The sequence below is a fragment of the Lissotriton helveticus genome, chromosome 8, assembly GCF_964261635.1.
Source record: "Lissotriton helveticus chromosome 8, aLisHel1.1, whole genome shotgun sequence".
NCBI classification, from domain to species: domain Eukaryota; kingdom Metazoa; phylum Chordata; class Amphibia; order Caudata; family Salamandridae; genus Lissotriton; species Lissotriton helveticus.
This window is the reverse complement of record NC_136069.1, coordinates 1457523297-1457539137: the sequence shown is the minus strand read 5'-3', so window position 1 is coordinate 1457539137 and position 15841 is coordinate 1457523297.

Sequence of the window (15841 nt, the reverse complement as noted above, 5' to 3'; positions counted from 1 at the left end):
TTTCTTAAATGAAACGTCACGTCTTGATTTAGACCAGAGGGGAATCATTCACCTCATCACAACAGAGCTGAAACAGTGTGCAGAAAAGGCTTTTATGTATGACGAGAAGATAAATAATTTTTCAATCTATTGGGATCTATATCCTTAATTTATCGTGCATATCGATAATACGCAATTATATCAGTATACATAAATAGTCAATATATAAATACAAAAGACAAATATGTATAAAAAGTTACAAAAACCCCTACCAACCAGACGTGTACACCATAAATATTATACACAATAAACCCCACATTGTTATGATTTTTTTTCTTTCAACACCTTAGTCATTCATCACTCATTCAGACATATAGACGAGACAAAGACAGGACTGGTCTACTCCACAAGAACCCAATATTCATAGAGCCATGAACAGTCAAACACATAACAAAGAGATTATTTGTACAAACTGTTTCCTTATACAATGCTGTATTAATATCAGCACTTACTATTGTTCTGTCTTTTAGATTGTTTTATATGTTTTTTAACATTTAAAAAAATAGAAACAAGAACATGTGATTTGTAGGAAAGTCGCAGCAGTCGTGTTGGGAAAGTGGGCCATCAGGGGTCCCTCAAAGAGCACTCACTTGCTCCATGGAGTAAGGGTACCTCTACCCTGCCCGCTTTTACTACATTTTATGTCAATTTTCACAGCCTGGGACCGTTCCCCAATTTCTAAAATGGTGGCCCCAACTTTCTATTCAGGTTGTGGCCAGCCAATCATGGCATTGCTGTTGGCGTGTGAATTTGCGGAGCACAATGATGGATTCACGAAAGATTCACATCCCTAGCTCTACAAAATTTGTTTTTCTTTTAAAATCTCAAAAACTACTACATGGATTTACAGAACATCACAAAAAGCATGCTTTCTGGACCAAGAGTTAGCTTTCTGCCAAATTTGGTGTAATTCCATTCAGTGATTCAGGCAGTAGTCGTGCCTAAAATCTCTTCGGGAATTAACATGGGAACCTGAATTTTTTTAACCCCACCCCCCACTTGACAGATCAACCAAAACTAAACTTTCAATCAAAAGCATAGAATTCCTTTAAATGTACTCTTTACAATTATTTTTAATATTTTTAGAAAGCGCAACAATGCTGAATTTGCTCTATGTTATGGAATTGTAGCTCAGCTTGATTACTCTCTAAAAACAAGCATCACATCTACAACCTATTCACTGACACACAAGCTGACTTACTCTTCATTACTGAATCGTGGTTGGGAGTGTTATGGCTCTGGTGTTGATGAAGCCATTCCTCCAGCTATCAAACTATCACACAACAATGTATAGGCAAAAGAGGAGGTGGACTAGCTGTTATATTCAAGCAAAAAATAAACCTTACTGAAGCTGACAACCTCTCCATTCAAGGTTGTGAGGCCTCTTCACCAAATGCAGCCCTACATCATCTTTCTCCTGTAACTTCCCTCTCCTTTACAGACCTCCACTTAGCAATGCAATATTCCCAGATACATTTCTAGATGCAGTTTCAAACCTGATAACACCACACTCCAACCTATGCATTCTGGGTGACCTAAACATTTGGTTTGAAAACCCAATATGCCCCATTCAAAAACTATCATTACTGGCCTATCATCCACAAGCCTCCAAACAGACACATCCCCAAGAATTTTTTTAAGTTACGGGCACCAGTTTCTGCACGTATCCCGGCACGGACCAGGATACAACAGGCACCAGTCTCCGCATGTATCCCGGCACGAACTAGGACACAATAGGCACTATAAATTCATCAAGTTCATCGCGTTTTTCAATGTTTTATTTGCCCCCAGTTTTGTTTCCATCTTTCCCCAACCATACTCTCGCCACAATCCTATTTTTTTCTTCTCACCAACACTCGTGCTGCAATGTGGAACAGCCACTATACCTGGTCTTTACCTGGTATTTTTTCCTTCTACCCCGCATATCACATGCTATTCCCCTGATGAACGGCAAGGTCCCGAAATGCATAGGGATACATATGCATTGAAATTGATTGCAGTATTGTAAAGAAGCCATACCTCAGCTTGTGTGAATACTATGAACACTAGAAAACAACATTGTGAAGTAACAATGTACAAATACAATTAAAGATGAACCAGTGACAAATAACGTGAAATGAAGTTAGTATAATTTCGTCACAACAAAGAAAGAATTAAATTCGTATACACGACGTGAGACTACGTCTCGTAAGGAGTGCCATAAGGCACAGTGTCACCGAGGTGACACTGCAATTTTCTTTCTATCACCCACAAGCCCACACACATCGCTGGGCTCATCCAAATGGGATTTTGCTAATCCGGAATTAGTTACCTTTCAAACGATGACTCCAGTCACATGATCAGACCACCATGTGTTAGCGTTCCAACAAAAAACACCACAAAGGAGCTCACTTAAAATCACCTTACATGCATCCACCTATCGACCGTAGAACAAACTCAATTTTGGACACTTAGAAACACAACTAACATCCAACACAGATCTAGGCACAATACATTCTGCTCAAAAACTATATGAGTAGATACACGAAGATTTTGAGATCCTAATACCACTCAGAAAAACAGAACAGGACAAAAGAAAACAGGCACCTTGAGAAATACAGAACTAAGAGATAAAACAGCAAATTAGAAAAATGCAACACAACTGGCTCAAAACAAACAGCAATCAAGACAAACTTCACTTGCAGAAATGTAACAGATTATATAAGTCAACTATCAAAAAGGCAAAAACAATTATTATTCAGACAGAATTAAAGATGCTGAATGTGCAAATATTAAATTTGATCAAATTCCCAACCAATTTTGTAATCCTAAATGCATAGAAGGAACTCATCCCATTACTCAAGAATTCACTGACAAATTGGCAAATCATTAAACAACCACAAGACATGTTGGGTTCCTATATAAAACAAAGGAAAACCACCAGCACCAAACCCTTTAAAAAAAAAACATTCCAAGAGTAGGCTAACCCAGTCTCTGCATTTCTTCAAACAAATATCACAAAGTGAATTTAGGGATCTGGTCAAAGGAAGCAGACCTTCTGGTAGCCCTTCTGACCCTTGTCCACCACAATATTGTTCACCACAACATTATACATTTTCTTCGATGTAGGAATGTGCTGTGGCCGTCTCACACCGGTGCATGTCTAATGCGCACCTGCATGCCTTAGATACACATTGCCGTGGTACCTCCGCAGGAGGACTGCCCAACCTGGATTTTTATTGGAGTCTGCTGAGCCATTTGACTACGGGTATGGCAGTCTTGCAGCGGAGCACTGGCATGGCGGCCCTTTGCAAAGCCTCCAAACTTGTAATCAGATGCATAATATTGAACGAGAATTCACACATTTCCTGTTTACATTCCATCTCAGCAAGCAGGAACAGAAAGCCAACAAATATATATATAAATATATATCGTGCACACCGCCGTCTCGCCTAGCTCTGGAGTAGCAACCAGCCAAGGTAAGGACCACTCGGACACGGACCAATAAAGTTTCTTTTTCTTTTAAATGTATTTAGTGCAGAAAATGTCCATGACGTTTCAGCTCCATGAGCCTTGTTCACGTGACAATGTTTGTTTGTCGGTGTCCACCTTTTAAAGTGCCAGTGATAATTACATTGATTACACGTGTAAGTGTTTTGAGCATGGACATAGAAAACATACTTCGTTGGAGTTTTTAACCAATATATCAGACAGGTAACTTATTTCATATCAGTAAAATACCAATAATGCTCATAGAACAAAGGACAAATAAATGTAAGTGAATAGATAATAAATGACTAAAGAGATAAGGGGTTCAATCCATAACATTTAACATCCGTACATATATATAAATAATTGTACAGACAAATAGATTAATTCATCCTGCACTATTCAAGTCTTGGTTTCTGGGTAAAATACAAGTATTTGCTCAAGATTGCAGACACAAATTTTAAGTCATTTTAGAGTTACATCTCCAATGTACCATAAACTCCATTGTACAGTGTAGAATACACATGGTCATGTTGGATACACAATACCGTTGTTACTGTTAATAATAAGATAAAGTGCAAATGCTTATTATGGTATAATATATATATATATATTTTTTTTAGGCAGAAGAACGTCTCGCAGCAGTCACGCAGCGTACACAGACGAGGCAAACCCAGGTAATGGTGCTTAGATTTTTATTTCGCTCTCCACCACACCACCACTACGCGTTTCGGACAAACAAGGCCTTGATCACAAGTATATATATATATTCACTGAAAAAACCATAGGTTATAGACCATATATAGTTAGGAATTAGCATTTACAAAACCTTGAAAATTCACTGAAAAAACCATAGGTTATAGACCATATATCGTTAGGAATTAGCATTTAAAAAACCTTATTTTACCCACACAAAACCATTGAAATTCCATATATAGTTAGTTGCACTAACTATATATCGCGCACCCGCAATCCACTGCTGATGATGTCACATATTACATCATTCATGACATGGTCAGTGACATCACTGATGACATCACTGATGACATCTCAAATGACATCACTGATGACATGACTGATAACAACATCCAGTGATTTTTTGTTTCTGTACAGTTTAAATATGTCTTACATATTGAAGAATGAGTGGATGTGTAAGTGTCTGGACGAAGGATTTAGTAGGTGCATGACTGACTGTATGAGTGAGTGATTAAATGTGTCTCACTGAGTGCATGGGTTAGTGACTAAACTGTCTTAATTTGTGCATCATTATGTCTGTTGTTCTGTAAACTGCTGCATGTGTTGATCAGTAGCTATATGAGTAACTATATGGGTTATTGATTGATTGCCCAAGTATTTGTATGGGAGACTGAGTGTGTGTGTGGCTGGCTGGGAGGTGTGTGACTCTGTGCAGATATATGTGTACTTGTATCAATGATTGTATAAGAAGGTAAGTATGTGTTAGTATATGTTTGAAAATGTAAGGTGCTCTATGTTTAACTGTATAGACAAGAAAATGGAAGTGTCATTGATTCTTTACAGGACTGACTAGGTGTGTGAGTAACTCCATGGATGAGTGGCAGACTGTGAGTGTCTGTATAGGTGTATGAGTGCATATGATAGTGTTGTAAAGATGAGTGATTGTATGTATGAATGATTGTATGGGTGAATGAGTGAAGGTGTGTGTAGACGTAGGAATCAGTGAGTGCGTATGTAGTAACTAGTATTGGTGTGTCAATGGTTTCAAAAATTATACTCTGTATTTAACACTGGGTGAAACAGAGGTTATATTAAAATGTGAGGAGATGCATTGTATTGTCACATGAATGATATCATCAGTGATGTGGTCATTGATGTCAAATGAGATGTCATCAGTGATGTCATCAGTGATGTCATTTGAGATGTCATCAGTGATGTCATCAGTGATGTCACTGACCATGTCATGAATGATGTAATATGTGACATCATCAGCAGTGGATTGCGGGTGCGCGATATATAGTTAGTGCAACTAACTATATATGGAATTTCAATGGTTTTGTGTGGGTAAAATAAGGTTTTTTAAATGCTAATTCCTAACGATATATGGTCTATAACCTATGGTTTTTTCAGTGAATTTTCAAGGTTTTGTAAATGCTAATTCCTAACTATATATGGTCTATAACCTATGGTTTTTTCAGTGAATTTTCAAGGTTTTGTAAATGCTAATTCCTAACTATATATGGTCTATAACCTATGGTTTTTTCAGTGAATTTCAATGGTTTTTTAATAGCAAATATCATAAGCTGTCGAATGTCAAGTACGTGGTAAGTAAAAACATTTTCGTGTTTATGCACACTGATCTGCTTTGAATGCTGCCCCCCACCCCTCATTTCTATTAGGAGTACTCTCTCTTTGCAGATAGTGAAGGGTAGTTAACGCAGGCCTTTGCCCCCGTTGTAATCCGTCGTGCCTGCTTCTCTCTCCATTTGATTGATTGTTCTCTTTGGTTCATTCTCTATTTACAAACAAGCACAGAGTCGCAATACTCTGTTTAGTCTTTGCAGATAGCGAAAAATCGTGTAAAAAAACAAAAGGAATCGAGCAAAATCAGTAGGCCACTAATGGGATCTCTTTTTGACCTCCCTAAAATAGAAACATTAGGAACAACCTGTTGATAATACCAATGTGTATGTACATAAGCGGCGTTCATTTGTGTTCACAGTACCCCTTGTTGATTGTTTGAATCGACCATTGAATTGTTCGAAGTTGGTTCTCTTAAGAATCTTCTCTGCCTGCAAACGAGGAAGAATAGGAATATTCTCTCTCCCTTTGCAGATAGTGAAGGGTAGGTAACGCAAACCTTTAACACGTCGTGCCTATTTCGTTCCTCATTGATTGATTGTTTCCCCAAACATTGACTGTTTGGGAATTGGTTCTTTTTGGAGGTATTCCCTGTTTGCAAATATACGTAGGAAAATCTTTGCAAATAGTGAAAGGGTACGTAATGCGGACCTTTCTCCCCCGTTGTAATCTGTCATGCCTATCTACTCCCCACTGATTGATGCACCTGTTTCACCCGGACCATTTACTATAGATACGTCATCTGGCCCGACCAGAGAGCACCCCTAGTGAAAAGGACATATGCAATAATAACGAAGTGATCACTGTATCCTGTTAACAGAAACTTTAGCATGAAACAACCTGGAAAGAAAAGAATAGGAAAACGAAAATCAGTAGGCCACTGATGAACATGAACTTTTATTAAACAACGAACAAAGAAACGATAACATAACGTAATGATAAAACCTATTAATGTCCTAGAAACAAGAAAACGTTAGAAATATGCCAGTGGTGAGAGACCAGAAAAACAGTAAGAGAAACCAAATCACCCCTCGCTGTCCCACCGCCTGCCACGCCAAAAAAATCGATAGACTAGGGAAAATGCAAGTCAGTAGAACATCCGCCCCCACTCTGGAAACTTCCAAGGTGGGGCAGGGTTGCGGCTACGCCCAGCCGAGAGCAGCCCATATAAGGCGGGTCCTGCTGCCACGCCTCGGCCAGGAGATCCTAACGTAGGGTGTAGCCGGAGGAGAGGCCGAGGCCAGCGGGACCCGGCCAGGGGATTGCCTTTACAACGCTGAAGAGTTGCAGGGGGGGGAATGTCTCCTCGGCCCTCCCCTCTCTCTCCCAGTCCGGCCGCGGTGGCCCTTGAGAGTTTCAGGTAGTCCCGCCACATGCTCTTCCGGTCCGGCCACCAACGGTCGGGGGGCCGAGGCCGACGGGATCCGGCTGCAGCCGATAAACCAAGGAACCCATTCATGGGGCCAGAGCCAGGGGCGTCCGGCCGACATCCACCGGAAGCCCGGCCCAAAGACGGACGGGACATTTTTTCTTTTCTGCTTCGTAATAGCAGCGGCAACACGCCAGGCACCACTTCTTTCTTCAAAAATGGCTTTGACAACACTGGGGGGGATGTCTTGCACATGCCTCCGACCCCCCCCCCCCGTCCTCATCGCCACCGGCCATAACAAATGTCAAGCGAGGCGCCGTGGGGTGCACTGGGAGGGAGAGACGGTGCGAACAGGCCTCTCCCGCCTCCTCAGGTGAAGGCTTCCCAGCTGCACCCTCAGCGCTCCAGGCGCCCCGAAAAGGGTTCGTCCACTGTGGCGATACTGCAACGTCTCGCCCGGCAGGGTGGAGCCCGTCCGCTCATGTGACCCCGCGATCGCCGGTAGCTGCCGAACTCTCAAAATGGCGGTCGACCTGGCAAGAGCGGGCCCAGCATAAAGAAATGGCCCGGTCACTGGTTGACTCCACCACCGTAGTCCTCCACGACCTTGAAGATTCTACAGGAGCCGCGGGAGTCTCCGACCCCCGATGGGGAATGACTGCCATGATCGCCCGTGGAGTGACGAAACTGTATCCGCGGGACGTCGGCGCTCCCATGCTGGCGCCAGCCTCACTTTGAATTACTAGAATCCTGCAGACCTCAGTTCCGGTGAAAGCACAGTGTGACCCGGTAGGAAAAATTGTTGCACCCCCTCCCCTTTTGAAGTGATAGTTCCGACCCCTGCCCTCACCACGTCTTCAACAAGGCCGACGCTGTCATCGCACCCCACCTGCGGGACATCATCAACACCTCCTTCAGCACCGCCACCTTCCCGGAGAGCTGGAAGCACGCCGAACTCAGCGCCCTTCTCAAGAAACCCACAGCAGACCCCACCGACCTCAAGAACTACCGTCCCATCTCGCTCCTCCCGTTCCCGGCCAAAGTCATCGAGAAGACCGTCAACAAACAACTGGCCGCCTTCCTCGAGACGAATGGATCCCTCGACCCCTCACAGTCTGGCTTCCGAGCGAACCACAGCACCGAGACCGCCCTCATCGCCGCCACCGATGACCTTCGAACTCTGATGGACAACGGGGAAACAGCGGCCCTCATCCTCCTGGACCTCTCCGCGGCTTTCGACACTGTCTGCCACCGCACCCTAGTACAGCGCCTCGGCAACATCGGAATCCAGGACAAGGCACTGGAATGGATCACCTCCTTCCTCGACGGAAGAACACAGAGAGTCCGTCTACCACCGTACAAGTCAGAGGCCACCGAAGTCATCTGCGGCGTACCCCAGGGATCCTCGCTGAGCCCAACCCTCTTCAACGTCTACATGAGCCCCCTCGCGACCATCGCACGCCAACACAACCTGAACATCATCTCCTACGCCGATGACACCCAGCTGATCCTCTCCCTGACCAACGACCCCGACGCCGCCAGAGCCAACCTGCACGAAGGGATGAGAGAGGTAGCCGAATGGATGACGACCAGCCGCCTGAAACTGAACGCAGACAAGACGGAGGTCCTCATCCTGGGCTCCTCGCCCTCCGCCTGGGACGACTCCTGGTGGCCCCCCGCCCTGGGCACCGCACCCATACCGACGGACCACGCACGCAACCTGGGCTTCATCCTGGACTCCTCCCTCTCCATGACCAGACAAGTCAACGCCGTCTCCTCGTCATGCTTCAACATCCTGCGCATGCTACGGAAGATCTTCCGGTGGATCCCCACCGAGACCAGGAAGACTGTCACCCAGGCCCTCGTCACTAGCCGACTGGACTACGGCAACGCCCTCTACGCCGGAACCACCGCCAAGCTCCAGAAGAGACTCCAGCGGATCCAGAACGCCTCAGCCAGACTCATCCTCGACATCCCACGAAACAGCCACATCTCCGGACACCTGAGAGACCTGCACTGGCTCCCGGTCAACAAGAGGATCACCTTCCGCCTCCTCACCCACGCGCACAAAGCCCTACACGACCAAGGCCCGAGCTACCTCAACAACAGGATCAACTTCTACACTCCCACGCGCCTCCTCAGATCAACCAGCCACGCCCTCGCCGCCGTCCCCCGCATCCGAAGAGCGACAACAGGAGGAAGGTCCTTCTCCCACCTGGCTGCCAAGACCTGGAACTCACTCCCGTCCGACCTGCGCCTGACCCAAGACCACCTCTCATTCAGGGAGAAGCTCAAGACCTGGCTGTTCGAGCAGTAACGGCACCCCCCCCCCTCCCAGCGCCTTGAGACCCTACGGGTGAGTAGTGCGCTATACAAATGACTTGATTGATTGATTGATAGTTCAAACCACCGATCCTTTCCTTTGCCCTTTTAACGGAACTTTGGACTGCCTCCCCCTCTTTTACATTTTCTAGAGAAAACAAAACATTAACCACTACATTACCATAGCAGTTGACACCAGAACTGTTTTCAAATTGAAAACCAACAACATCTTCAACAGAATCCTTTTTGTTTCTGCTGTGACCCTGCTACAGCACAGGCATTGTCCCCAGCAGTAATCCTGCAATGCCAGTAAGAATAGCTGTGGTGCCTACTGGACTCACTCACCCCCGCGGCGCCCCACGCTGTTATTTGCTGGGCGGCAACTTACTAGACATCACTTTCGTGCCATCTAGATTTCAGCGCGTTCTGCTGCCTTGGAACTATTCGCACAACAGACTGCTACTGACGACCCACCCCAGGCAACATCTTCTGAATTTTCATAATTTGAAAGAACTAGTAACATGTCCTCATCAGGAATTCAAAAGAAATTGCCACGGTCTCTTCGTGGTTTAAATGTTTTTACTGTTTTTGTTTTGTTGTATATATTTATATGTTATTAAAGTTTTATATTCCTACTACTTTGTTGAAGTGCTATATATTTTTAATGTGACACATAATTGTAAAAACTTTGATGTACAAAGAGTCATTCCTAGAATCTTCCGCTTCAGGCTCGGTCCCCTCCCCAATCACAATACAGGATGGTTTTCAGATAGTAGGAACACGTGTGGTGTGACGGATCTCATCGGGTGTGGGCCTTGATCTACTATAACTCCTTTGAAGAGGGGTGATTCTTTACAGCTGGAGCCATAAACTACATCTGCAGGGCTAGCTGATAGCCTGGACAATCGGACACAGAGGAAGAGGAGTGTCAGAGGGTGCGGTAGTGAATAGGGCGAAAGGGAGGTGTCGGGCGGGCACAGAGTGTGATTCTCAGGGAAGAGCAGCGCAGATGGGGGGAGGTTTATTGCCCATGCATAAGACAGAGAGCGGGGGTGACCAGTGCCTGGGGAAGATGCTTGCGAGGGTGGGGAGCCATGCTACGAATCGACAGCGTGCAGAGAGTGGGTCTGGTCAAGGCATCTAAAATGGCTGCCGTGCACGACAAAAGTGTGGCATTTCAAAAAAGGCAAGATGGCGCAAACAATGTTTTTCAACACTTCCTCATTTCCTTCGAATCGAACGTTAACAGACGTTGGTGCATATTACCAAACTTAAGCGATATTTATCGCTAACGATGCTTACCAACGAATTTTTTACCGCTAAGCATCGCCAGAAATTATCGAAGATAAACCTTGCTATTATCAAGGTTTATCGCAAATGCGATAAAAAACGGCCGCAATGCATGAATATCGCTAAAAAGTCAGCGATATTCATGCATTACAGAGCTAATGCTCTTAGCCATGTTATCCACCTCCCATTGGATAACATGGCTAAGAACTGCTCAGGGCAGGTGTTACTTTTTGGAGATATTCGCGCTTAGCGCGAATATCTCCAAAAGTTGGTAATAGGAGATATATATCTTGCATGTTGTAATGCAAATTATTGTGGTATATGGAACTCATACCATAATCTCTCAGGAAAGCAGAAACTGATCCTTTTGGGACCGCCTGAGAAGGCCTAGGGGGTGAGGGGTACTCTACTTTGCCCCCTTTTCACGTTCCGAACTATTTTATTTTACTCTCTTCTGTAATTACACAAAATAGCAGCGATAAGATGCATCAGAGACACACAGTGAGAGAAAGGAGGCCGGAGATGAAGAAGAGATGTCAAATACACATTGGAGATAATATAGTGGGAGAAGGGAAGTAAATATGAGTAAACTTACCATGTAACATAAAAATGTTGCACTCTATACTATAAGTCTCATTTTATACTACAATCACTTCGCTACAACCTCATAAATTAAAAATAAAAATGAATAATGTCTCAAACAATTTTTGATTTCTAAATATAAATTTATTCTTCAGAATTTTCTAAATTTGAAAGAACTAGTAACATGTCCTCATCAGCAATTTCCTCTTCAATCATCTCATCTGGAATCTCCTCATTAAAAGTCTGCAATGATGATTCTTGTAACTCTATGGTCTCTAAACATTCGATAAATTCGCCATCAACAGATTGATCAAAAAAATCATTCAAGTCATCTCCTCCTTGTGACAATATTTCATTATTGGTGCTGTCAATTTCAATCAATGTAGTGGAATCATTCAAGTCATCTCCTCCTTGTGACAATATTTCATTATTGGTGCTGTCAATTTCAATCAATGTAGTGGAATCATTCAAGTCATCTCCTCGTGACAATATTTCATTATTGGTGCTCTCAATTTCAATCAATGTAGTGGAATCATTCAAGTCATCTCCTCCTTGTGACAATATTTCATTATTGGTGCTGTCAATTTCAATCAATCTAATGAAATCATACAAGTCATCTCCTCCTTGTGACAATATTTAATTATTGGTGCTCTCAATTTCAATCAATGTAGTGGACAATGCAAAAGAAATTGCCACGGTCTCTTCATTGTGAGCCATTTTATTTTGAAATTGCTTGCTGTAAATTGCAGAAAAAATAATCACTTTCATTTATCGTTTTTAGTAATACATAATATAAAACTAACTTTATCAAGTATTTAGTATAACAGAAGGACTGCAAATAAATAACAGAAAACATTTTTCAAATTATCTTCAAGTGTACAACATAGTTCCCCTTACAAATTAACAACTCACCTTTTTAAAAGTAGGAGAAGTGTTAGTACTGTGTAAATCAAACACCAGAAATTCACCACCAAAAATTCCTCACAAATGTACCTCAGACAGTAGTATCACAAAATGGCTGTGGTTTCCTCTCATTTGAGATATATACATAACCAATTAACTTTCATCACACACAAATACAAAACCAAAGTAACATTTTAATTGGTTCTAAATTTCAACACTTTCAAATGTGTTTTCCCCATGCAATTTTCCATAGGACATTTACATACGTCTACAGCCTGAATGGCTGAACGGAATTACACCAAACTTGGCAAAATGGTACATCAAACCTAAGAGGTCAGGAAGGATCTACTATGCCCCCTTATGGTCATTTGCCCCTTCGCTTTGGCCTCCTCTTGTCTCTCGATCCTACCGAGAGACAAGATGGCGGCCGCTACGGACTGTTTGTAATGTTGACAGACGCCGGAGAACCAATCAGCTTCGCAAAGCTCCGTAACGCGAAAAGTACGCAAAGCGGAGCGCTGTTACAGATATATATCTTTTTTTGAACGTTAATTTCTCAAAATCCACTGGAGCACATATATTGAGACCTAGCAAAGGCACATCGGGCTACCAGTCCCTAATATTTTGCCAAGTTTCGTGCAAATCCATTCAGCCGTTCGATTATTGACATTTAGATACGTCTACAGCCTGAATGGCTGAACGGAATTACACCAAACTTGGCAAAATGGTACATCAAACCTAAGAGGTCAGGGAGGATCTACTATGCCCCCTTATGGTCATTTGCCCCTTCGCTTTGGCCTCCTCTTGTCTCTCGATCCTACCGAGAGACAAGATGGCGGCCGCTACGGACTGTTTGGAATGTTTACAGACGCCGGAGAACTAATCAGCTTCGCTTCACAAAGCTCCGTTGCGCGAAAAGTCCGCGAACCGGAGCGCTGCCCGGTCCGCTGTTACAGATATATATCTTTTTTTAAACGTTAATTTCTCAAAATCCACTGGAGCACATATATTGAGACCTACAAAAGGCACATCGGGCTACCAGTCCCTACAATTTGCCAAGTTTCGTAGGTAATACCAAATACTTGTTTGCTATTCTTTCCGCCTACTCTTGATCAAATCTATAAAAATTAGGAGGCCAGGGTGGGTGGCTTTTTATTGGTTTATGTAACGCCACCCTTAGAAAATTGTGAGACAAAGAGGATGTAGAGAGGCACAGGTTTACATATCTACTGTCAGTCCCCTATTGATGATCTTTGCTGAACGTGATGGGAAAAGGAGTACAAGGAAATACGGAGGGCAGAGGGTATTTAGAGGAGACCTTCATGCCAACAAGGTGGCCAACTCCCCACCACGCTGGAACATGGACTAATGCATCTCAGCTATTCACAGGCACTTTTGTCAGGTGCAATGATGAATGGAAGCTAAGAAACTGAACTGTTTGATCATCTGTAGCATATTCAAGGATTGCAGTAAATAGTTATAAACAAACCGGTAAGTTAAAGACCAGTCTGAGGAGCTGAATGTTCCAAGATGAGGTATAGGAGTTTAATCTGTAAACTAAGTAACTTGAAGAAAACATAATCCTGCAAGAGAACAGGGTCCCATTTTGGACTTTATACTTCAACTTTAAATGTATGGTTAGCAAATTATCACATGCATTGCAATTGTTTATTATTGCATCACAAATCTATGTCAATGACATATTACAACATGGAAAAAATGTGCCTATTAACTCTAAACTAACAAAACACACTTTCTGCAATTTACTCCCCATTTAAAGCCAAATTTGAGGTAAAAACACCTGAACTTGATGTGGTAACCCAGCTACCATATCACATTGTTGCAGCAGATTTACAGAGAATCTCCAAAAAGAGACTCGAACTGAAATTATTCATTGAATGGTGCTTTCAATTGTGTTTCCATGTTTTAAATACATCCATTTGCTAGCTATATCGGCATTCGTGTTTTCTAATCACCATAATGCTTACTTTTTAGCTATATTTACACAGGCATGTGTTAATTGGTGGCAAGGTGCAACAGAGAGGATAACATAGCAAGGCATGCTGGCAGAGCAATTGTTTGTGGGGAAAACACACTGTGTGTACATAGGCGCTAGATTATTGTTATTTAGTAGTGTTGAATAGCACTCATTCACTGTGAAGTATGTAGGTGATTTACAATAAACAGTCACAGTTACTTCAAGCACACACCACTATAGAAACAGGTCAGATATTTCAACAAGGTATAAGGTGTGCCAGTCTAATTAGCTACAGCTCGAGTCAAATCTAACAGTATTAGCATGACAATGTCACCAACTTGTGGGCTGTGATAACCAGTTACATGAAAGTTAGTTAGGTTAATACATTTTTTATCCTCATTTATACCAACCAGTGTAATATTAATACTCCATGACAATCACTAATGCAAAATGCTTCTTTTCCTATGGACAGTTACATTAAATGTTGTTTTTGTGATGGCCAGTCAGTGCAAATTGCAGTGCAATATCTCCTATGGCAGGGAACATACTTTTGACACCAGTACAAAGTGTTTCATTTGGCCTCAGAAATGAGTAAAGATCTACAAAGGCTGACCACAACTGTAGATCAGAAGGGGTGGGGATTGGAAATGTAATAATAGAGCACACTTGAAATCAATAAACCAGCAGTGTTCCAAGGGAGGAGGCACATATAAAACATTTTGGGAGGAGGGAAACGATGATGGAGAATACTTGCATTACTGCATGAAAGAGAGATGTCCACAAAAATGTCAGTTTTTATTACCACTGGGATTTAAGCAATAAACTGGCTTCTGGAAGTTATACGGCATAAAAAACAGCATCTGTATGAAATTCAATATATTGTACTTTAGGACCAACTGTGTCGTTTTTACTATCTACACTGGAAAGAAAGTGTTATAACTTTGACAGTCCAGCAGTCAGCTGAAGGATGGCTCACTGCAAAAGGGGCAAACAATGAGTTCTAAAAAATCACCAATCTCATAGGGGAATATTATCAAGGGGGTTTATCTCCGCTTTTTTGGCTTTAAAAGCCAAGAAAGCGAAGATAAAATGATCTCCCTATTACCTAGCTGTCGCTAACACCAGTTAGCGACAGCTAGTAGGAGATAGCGACCATCTTGGGCCCCACTTTGCATGTCAGTCATATTTATCACTAATGACATGCAAAGTGGGCGTGCCAAGATGTTAGCGACTGGAAACAGTCGCTAACTTCGCTATCGCCTAATACCAACTTTTGGAGATATTCGCGCTAAGCGCGAATATCTCCAAAAGCTAACACCTGCCCTGAGCAGTTCTTAGCCATATTATCCAATGGGAGGTGGATAACATGGCTAAGAGCATTAGCTCGGTAATGCATGAATATCGCAGACTTTTCAGCGATATTCATGCATTGCGGCCGTTTTTTATCGCATTTGCGATAAACCTTGGTAATACCAAGGTTTATCTGCGATAAAAATCGCCGCAGCTCAGCGGTAAAATTTTGTCTCTAACCAAGCAATAGCGATAATTATCGC